Below are 9,592 nucleotides of genomic sequence, written 5' to 3' on the forward strand. Positions count from 1 at the left end.
ATTTTCCCTCCTGTTACACCATTCAGACCTTGCCGAGTGTCAGTTTGTCAGTTAAATTGTATCTCTTGACCATCTGTCTCTTGTGGCTGGGCTTCACTGCCCCTATTGTGATTGCATCACTTTTTGGCCGGTGATATGAATTGGGTTTATCTTCAGAATAATAACAATAATAATAATATATTTTTCTGTTTTACTTCTCCTTCACCCTGTGTTTATTTATTGTCTATTTGATTTACAATATTTAATGTGCAATATTCAAATTATGTTAATGATTACACTATGCATTCGGCCACTGAAAAGGATAAGCACAATTTTACAAATACTCGGAAGAATTGGTAAATATTTCTGTTTCTTATTTGCCATGAACGAATGATATATATTTAGTTTTTTTTATGCATGTGAGACATCTTTCATTGCATCAAGAGTTATGCTACGAAGTATACAGAATCATAAAAGTATATATCAATATATTATCATTTCTAAAGTAGTTCTAATTAGCACTACTTAACTACCAACGAATCAGCCTCTCTATTTTCAAAATATTTCCAGTTATATTTTGTTTTATTTAACTACAAAACTGCATCTTCCGGTGAAGAGATAACGCACCAAGTGTAAGCAGTTTTAATTCAAATACATTGTAATTAGGTATTCTATTGTTTTCTCACACATCACTACAGAAACACATCATTAACGTGAAGGTAAATGAGACGATGAACGCAGAAATGAGCGAAAACCCGAACGAATTGTTAAGATGTCCAGCGGTTTCGGGTATGAGTAGTCAACCGACCAAGCTGACCCAAGAAGCCGGTTGATTGTTTCTTCTGGGTGACGGTAGGTGGCAGCACGGTGCAGGTTTACATGATTCTATTTCAGCACTAGAAGAAAAATGTGCCTGAACGTTTGATTATAAATAGAATAAAAGCTTCCATTATAAAAAACCAAAGAGATATCAAAGCCATTTTGAAAGACAAATTGTTAAAGCATTTCACAAGAATTTTTGTAACATTGACAGCAATGTATTCTACATGAAAATGTATGTAGTTCTTGATTTGTTGTAAACTTGTGCAAGTAATTTTTTAAATAAAAACTTAAATAGGAAAAAGTATATATTCTTTGGAAGTTTGAATTTCAGATTAAGACCCATTCTTCTCTATACAGTATTTAGTCCACTTTCTTAAACATTGCATTACTATAAATTATCAAATAGCCAATCTTATTCAATACTTAAAAGATCAAATTGAAATGGATTTACCATATTAAAGGTACCTGGCATCAATAAGACGCAGAATGCTTTTCCCAGTTATTAGCTGCTGCACAGTATTATGCATAGCTTCCTGATTTTCTGACAAGTGTATTTTACGTAAGGGCTTTATTCTTGACAGAATGGATGAAGGTCATGTCAAATTTTTTGGCAGGTCACTGGAAGCCTTCTTTAATACATTTTAGTACCTGTTCACCATTTGGCTTTCAACATTATAGCTTTTTCTAATGACAATTTTTCAGATGGTTTTAACGTAAAGCTTTATTTACGAATAACTGAACAACTGTATGGCCAGCTGTCATTTAAATTACTGAAAATACAAAATAACCAAAATCACGCAGAAATATAGTTAATTCTTGCATGCTCAAGTGGAGAAAAACAATTAAAAATAAAAAAAATGCGTTTCAACTTTAGTCAACAAGGCCTTGAGATGCCATTATGGTCCCTGTTGAAAACTTCGATGTGCACGAGAAAATTTTTACGTTTAATGGTTAACTATAAAACGCCCCCAGCTTTAATATAAAAAATACTGCGGTGCCAAACCACGTAAATTATTTCGAAAATATGCCTATATATCAATCATTTCCCGTGGCGCCCAAGGGGATGAATAGGGGCTCGATGAATTCCCGCCACCGTATTCTGTTCTGGGCGAACTCCTCAAGGTCTCTCCAAAACTCATCTGCTTCCCGCTTATAGTAAATACACATGGTCTAGTCTAGTTACTTCCAGCAATTGAGAACTTAACATACTCATCGACCGGCTGCATCCCCGTCACTTCTCTAATTCTGTTATTTAATATCCTATCCCTCCAACTAATTCCTAATATTCTTCCGAGCGCCTCATTTTTAAATGCTAAGAACTTATTATCCGAAGTTACTGTACTGTACCAAGACTCATGCCCAATAATAAAAATACTCCTAACCATTACCTCAAATTTCTATTTTTGCATGCATAGAAAAAAAACTGCTATTATTCCAAATGTTTTTTTAAGGACTCGCAATGCCTAATGAGATTTTTAATTAATTATGTACGCAGAGAACCATCTTTATCTAAATAACTATGTATTGTAAATATTTAAACCTTATTCACTTATTTTACAACCATGACTTCAATTAGACAATACGGTGCATTTTCATTATTCATGATTTAAGTTTTACAACTGTTAATAACCAAACCAACCTTTCGACTTTCACAAACTAGACAATCCAACACTATCTTTCCTGGTTCCTCGCACATCAAAACTAGTAATATCATCAGCATAATCTAAGTAAGGCCTTTGCAACCTGCGGCCCTCTTCCCATTCACTTATATCAGAGCCCTCTTGCCTTGCACCCCAACATCAATCTCACTCCCTGATAATGCATTATATCACGTCGTCCCGACGTCAACAAACAAATTATTCTCCAAATCCAGTTTATCGATTCCAGTTAATCTTTGTCTTTGTTACTGTACAAATGCCTAATTCACAGCACAAATGTATAAATACTAACTTTAAAAACTTGCCAACAACTCTTCAACTTTGCTATCCTGAGTTAGCGTTCTCACATTCCAATTGTCAGTTTTGATAGTGCTTTAAGCATGAATAAAAGAATTAGGTGACCGTGAGATTCTTGGCATCTCCTGCTCATTTAAGGGCTGCACTAGACTGGGGGATTCTTGTCCTGTCAGAGGACATCAAGGTTTCTTTGGCTAACTACAGGAACACTTCGCCACAGTGTTGCACTCAGAATAGGCAGCTAACTTGCCTGCATGCCCACACCCGAAAGGTTCAGCTATGCCGAGTCATTTCACTCTCGTTTATCTGCTTGAGAAGCAATCACACCCCTTGTCCCCACGGGCACCGATCTCCATGCTCGATAACACAAAAACTCTGTCGACATTCAAAACATTTGAAATGGTTTAACGCTATTGTACATGGGTTGCCAACATATCTTACATTACCTTTCTAATATTCCGCAGAGAGAGAGAGAGAGAGAGAGAGAGAGAGAGAGAGAGAGAGAGAGAGAGAGAGAGAGAGAGTTAACTTATCCCTTGACTGGAGAGGAATGCAGTAAACAAATTGAATCAAAATTGTGGGTACATTAGGCCTATCTGGAACTTCAATACATCGGGTAGAAAACAAGGCTCAATACTATATAAGCGTTTATTCCCTAACTACGATTAAGCTGTGCCTCAAAAAGAAAAAGAAGAAAAAAAGCGAATAAAAGGAAATATGTTAAATCCTGATGGCGATTGTAAACCTGAATACCGGCTGATGCAGTTAAGGGATTATTTTTTTTTAGAAATAATGTAGAGAAAAAAAGTGTAGCCCAAAAATTAGCACACCCCCCACACTGCCCCATTACCCCAAAGTGACCTTAAAAAAAAAAAATCAAAAATTCTCCGTATGGGAAAATATGACATGATATTGAAGACAGTAAAATGATGCAATAACCCTAGATAAAAGTTTAAGAAATATTAGAGCAGCCTAGTCAAGTAAAGTCTAGGCTGAGGTCCGGCTGTTGCTTGCTAGTTTTAGCTCTTATTTAACTATGGTTATGAGAAACTGCGTTTAAAGCGGAATGATGTTTAAACGAACGCGTTAATTTATTTTTCAAATATGTAAACTTTTACGCAATGTTTCCACAAAAATATGCAGCACCCTAGAACACCAAGAGTTTTTCATGTTCTCCAAGTAGAATTTTACTGAGCACCTGTTGAGTAACATTTGGAAAGAAGCATATCACACATGTTAACACAGGATCCTAATAGTATGACTTCATGTTACTGACTTATATTAGGAGGTACAGGCGTTATGTATATATATAAAAAGAATATATGAATTACTTGCTAAGCAAGGCAGCGTATGTTTCAGAAAAATTTTCTAAAGCTGCGCCTTAGCCACCTCAACTATTACAGTGCCTCAGACGGGAACAGGTTATTCGGAGCCTTGGCTTCATTTGATTGGCCGATTCGGACCTAATATGCAGTGGCGGCTCCTGGCTATCATTCATAGGGCTGCTGTTAATTTTTTTTTTCCAATTAATTGATATTAACTGTATAAACATTATATAGTACACACATATATATATGGCACTATAAAAGATGCCGAAAACTTAATTTCTTCAGGTTCTATTTTTCTTGGGCTATGACTGATTACTAATGGATGATTACCCTAATAAAATTTGAAACTGTAAACAAAACTGAAAAAGTATTAAAATACTAAAATTCAAAGCAGTAACTTTCGTCAGCGGAGAGACTGGCGGACGAACTGGCGGAAAATTGAGTATATGAGGTAACAAAAATATTAATTTTATGTAAACTAAGCGTAGCAAAATAAAAATCATTAAACCATTTAAAAGAATATAAACTCGAAAGCAAAAATATTAAGATAGTACAAAACTGAGCATGAAAGTAAAATAAAATAACATAGGCCTATATAAAACAAAATGACTAAAGAACACCCACCTAAAACGCATGCATACATGCACGTCACCCACTCACTCTCTCTCTCTCACTCACTCACTGAAGGAGGAAGCAGAATCGCTGCCGAAAGCTATTTTGAATTTTAGCATCATTGACATTATTGTGGTTAACATTTTTTCCCATTTATTGCAACTCACCACTGAGTTGATTATTCTGCATTACATTACATATCATTAGTATCGTCACTGATTTTATCACTATCATTAATACAGTAATACTACATATTGATTAGGCTATTGACGAATTTCAAATCACATTTTCGCCCTCCAACAGCTAGGCTAATACTGCTCGAGGCCGCACTGGCCACTGGGCAGTGCTCCCATCATCCTTTCGTGCGAGCTGGCTACATTATCACCTTACGATAGCAAAATAAGAACTGCTGAGCACCAGCAGTTCCACATAGTTTCAATTATTATTATTATTTTTTAACAAAAATAAGAGAATGGTATCATTTTTAAAGGATTATTGATAATCTATGCTTAATTTCTCCTATTCATGTATATATTCATAATTTTGTGCATATATATTATGAAATCTATAGGAGGTGCTGCAGTTCCACAATGCCTCCTGACGCGCCGCCACTGCTATGTATTTACATATGTAACATATGTGACATTGTTTTATAATATTGTTTCAATGTTTGTAATCCATAATCATTCCAAAGTCTAATATGAAAATATATTGGGGAAGCAATGAAAATCCACTCCTCTCGCGTTTCTAGGACCATTTATTTTGTACAGTTACATATTGCTCTAATTTTTAAAATAGTTCATGTAAAAATAAAGCCCAAATTCATTCAAATTCACCCGAAATAGCCCCTTTATTTACACTGGCGCATAGTATACATGTGCACATTTCTTCAGTAGCTGACCAGTTGTTATTTTCCTTTCATTATAGTCCTCCAACGGTTTCATGACACCCCTTTGTAGTTCCTTGACCTGCTTTCTCTGATGTCTCTTTAATTTACCCTCTTTAACAAGCTTAATTCACCTGATTCGGTATTTCCTTTGCCTCTAAGTATATTAAAGATATAAGTGACTAAGATGCGAGGTTACTTTTTTTGGCTAGTTTGTTCAGCTTATGATCCCACCCCTCCACATGGTTGTTTGACCTAATACTGCGCCCAAACACTGACCAGTTCTCCTTTTTCCATGCACGACTCTGCAACCACGTTAGGTCAGCATAATCCATAAACTCTCTAACTGGCCCAATAACACCCGCCTTGCCTGTAAGTTCATCAAAGGTTTCACTAACATTATTGCTATAATATAAAATTTAGTATGGGTCCAGATCACCCAAAACAAAGGTCCGAAACAGCCGAGCAAAAGGTATATGGCCTAAACATTTGTCCGAATCAGCCTAGTAAATGGTCCGAATCAGCCTAGCAAATGGTCCGAATCCGAATCAGCCAAGGTCCGAATAAGCCTGCATCCCTAAAGACGACATTCCTCAGAACAGAAGTTCAAAGAATTGGATAACGACAACAGCCTTTGGTAGATCTAGGGTACTATCCGCGGTGGCCAAGACTATGGCAGTTGCGGTGTGGAAGATTGAATTTTCTGTATTGCCAAATTCTTCAGTGAGAGAGAGAGAGAGAGAGAGAGAGAGAGAGAGAGAGAGAGAGAGAGAGAGAGAGAGAGGTGGTTGGTGGAACGGTAGTTTGTGATACAAACAACTGTGAGTGTAATTGAGGTAGTTTATTTTTGTAGTTTAGTACGATAGCGAGTGTTTCGAGCGAGTGATTTTTTTATTCTGGCTGCAGCAGAGGTGAATGTGTTTTCGGCTGCCTGGACTATTTATAGTTTTTGGATTATTTGTCTTGATTTTGACAGTAAGCACTTCTGTTTTTTTTAGTGTGGATGTGAGTGATAGGATTGGGTTATAATTGTTTGTTTATTTAGTTAGTTTTGAATTATAGTGATGATTGACGTTTCTTTACAGACTGCAGTTCCTCCTAACCTTCCTCTATCTACATCTTCCCACATAAGCTGTAGAGAGGGAATTGTCCTCATATCTCCCGGTATTACATTGGATTGGAGGCTATTGCATGGAATTGGATTACGGATTAGATTGTTCTTGGAGGATTGTAAGATTGATATTGTTGACGACCCGGAACGACCCTTGATTGTGGAAGATTGTGACTATGGATTAAGATTGATATTGATGACGACGACTATGGCTGGACCTTGGAATTGATAGTGGAATCGGAGGATTGATATTCCTGAAGTTGACGACTGGAACGAATTTGGATTGAGAGGTTGACTGCGGATCATACTGATTGACCTAAAAGTACCGTTGGTCACGGTACTGAGGCTCAAGTGCCACTGGTGTGGAGTGCTGCAGGCACTTTTCGCTTATAAGGCCAATATATCATATAATCTTAGTCGGGTCGTTTATGTTAGGTTGTGGGTTTATTTTTGTTATTGGTTAAGTGTTAGGCAAGTTAGGAAATATAGTGTTAAGTAAGTTAGGAAATGTAGTGTTAAGGCATTTGAGTGGTTTAAATATCCTTTTATCTAAGAGTCTGGTTACAGATAACGTAAGTAGAAAGTTGTGTTGTGAGGAGACTATTGTCTGTAAGGGGGATCAAGGGTGTGGGGGTTGCTTAGTGCATCCCGCCACAGCGGTTTTTCTATGCAGTTTTATTTACTGAACAAGAATTTTAAGTAATATTCATTCGGACGACTGTAATTAACCCCCCCCCCAAAGGGACCAGTACTAAACACGGCGAAATACATTGGACGCCCCAATCCCTAGTGGATGTCGTATCCAGGGTTACGTTCCTTGCCGTCCGTGCGGACTGCTTCTGTAGAAATACCCAGCCTTTAATCTGATTCCAGGGTTCTTACTGCTATGTTTGAAAAAAAAAATAAATAAATAAAATAAAGCAAAGGGCTCCGCACCTTAAAAAAAAAATTATATATATATATATATATATATATATATATATATATATATATATATATATATATATATATATATATACGTACATATAGTGGAGGATTTAGGGTGGCCTTAAGGTGGTGACGAGCAGGTCATGGTCTAGGGTACCGAGAAAATAAATCCAGGACACGTACCCCATCCAAACTCCCAGCTGTAATTAAGGGCCTTTTGCTTGCCTATGAATGAGGGGGCCCCGGTAACTTCCTAAGAATAGTTTCCTTTTTTTGCACAAACTGCAAGGAACGTAACGGCGGATACGACATCCACTAAACTCTGGCTACAAAAGGTTAAGACTCGAGGGTGATTAGCACTGCTGCCATATTTTCTTAAACTCGTTCAAACGTTTCAGGAAAAGGGGTGACAATTTGGTAGATTTGGCAAAATTTTTGAGCGGCACTGCCATTTCCTCGTGTATGGATGATTAAGGGAAGTGACCACGGATCACACGTGGTCACAGTAATAAGAGGATTGTCTGTCACCTCCCTCCATTCGTCGGTACAAAAGCAAAACTCGGAGATCAAAACAGTATACATACTACTTGGGCCTTCCTATATATTTTTCGAGTTGCTTGATGCAAAATTTAATTAAGGCTATATATATACATATACAATATATATGTATATGTATGTATATATATATATATATATATATATATATATATATATATATATATATGTAAATACGTTAAACGGAAGCATACATACCTACACATGGCATATATTACTTCAAAAAACGAGGTCACTGCGAATAAAAGCAAATAACTGGACAGTACGCTTGTATATGCCCATTTTCCGGATTAAACTTAGCCTCAAGGAGGTTAATCCTGAAAATGTACCTTATTAGATTAGGATTAAATACCTCCTTTGGTGAGATGGGAGACGTGTCAACGATGCTAATTGTAGGAAAGTCTCACTCAACCTTTCGTAGCTAGAGTATAGGGATTAGGGTGTTTAATGTATTTCGCCGTGTTTAGTACTGACCCCTGGGGGTTAATTACAGTCGTCCGAGTAAATATTACTTAAAATTCTTGTTCAGGAGGTAAAACTGCATAGAAAAACCGCAACTGACATAGTCTAGGCCATCGCGGAGTAGTAATATAGATCTACCCTGAAATTACCCAAATTTTTTTTTTAAATATCTATTAGATTTAAAGCAACTTCGTTAACCTTAAAACCCACAGTCGTTATTACCTAACAGTTCACGAAAATGGTTTGGATTTAAAATGGTTCGTGTTAAAAATTTGAATTTGAATTTGTTCTCTGGGAACATAGGTGAGGCAGTCTTTGCAATCCCAGGTAACACAACATATCGCCCAAAGCGGGTTTATGCCAAGAATGGCGATACTTTTCAAGCTGACACCATTTTGCATAAGAACTGCTTTGAGAGGGTCACTAAATATTAAAATTGAATGATAGGAGTACGTGGCCGGTCATTACAACAATAAAGTTTTAGTAATGCATGGTTCTCGGAACCACTTGCATTTAAAAGGTCATAAAAATCCCCAAAATATTAAAGGAAACTTGAAATGCCTTAGTCTTACCCGGAATCCTCTTTTCATTTCACAAGCACTCAAAATTAACACACTTCCAAGTCCGCAGGTATACTGCCTGTCAAAGTCAAGAAAGATGGGAGTATTTTCCAAAGACTTACGTTGACCAATCAGATGCCTCCACCACACCCAACTTTCTATCGCCTTCTTTCATTGGCTGAAAGTTTTGTATTTTGGCTAGGAGTCTTTGTATACATCGTCCTATTGGCTAATGGAAAAAGAGACCTGATTTCCAGACTGTATTTTTGTCAAGATCAATGTCATTTTCACTGTTGTATATGGGAACAGATTATGGCCAGTCAGCTCTAAAAACGAATGAATAAAAATAATTAATGTTTAGATATACCAATACAGGCAGAGAAATGTAACAGCAA

At 36.8% G+C, this 9,592-nt stretch overlaps 1 long non-coding RNA gene across 1 annotated transcript in view; it reads right to left on the reverse strand.

Moving 5' to 3' along the window:
• Window positions 1-9,271, reverse strand: part of LOC135215476 (uncharacterized) — a 43,298-nt gene extending 34,027 nt beyond the window's left edge. The window contains exon 1 of the long non-coding RNA XR_010314696.1: window positions 9,210-9,271. This is a non-coding gene — a long non-coding RNA (uncharacterized LOC135215476). The remainder of the gene's footprint in view (window positions 1-9,209) is intronic.
• Between the last annotated feature and the right edge of the window lie 321 nt (window positions 9,272-9,592).

The sequence above is a fragment of the Macrobrachium nipponense genome, chromosome 5 (genome assembly GCF_015104395.2).
Source record: "Macrobrachium nipponense isolate FS-2020 chromosome 5, ASM1510439v2, whole genome shotgun sequence".
NCBI classification, from domain to species: Eukaryota; Metazoa; Arthropoda; class Malacostraca; order Decapoda; family Palaemonidae; genus Macrobrachium; species Macrobrachium nipponense.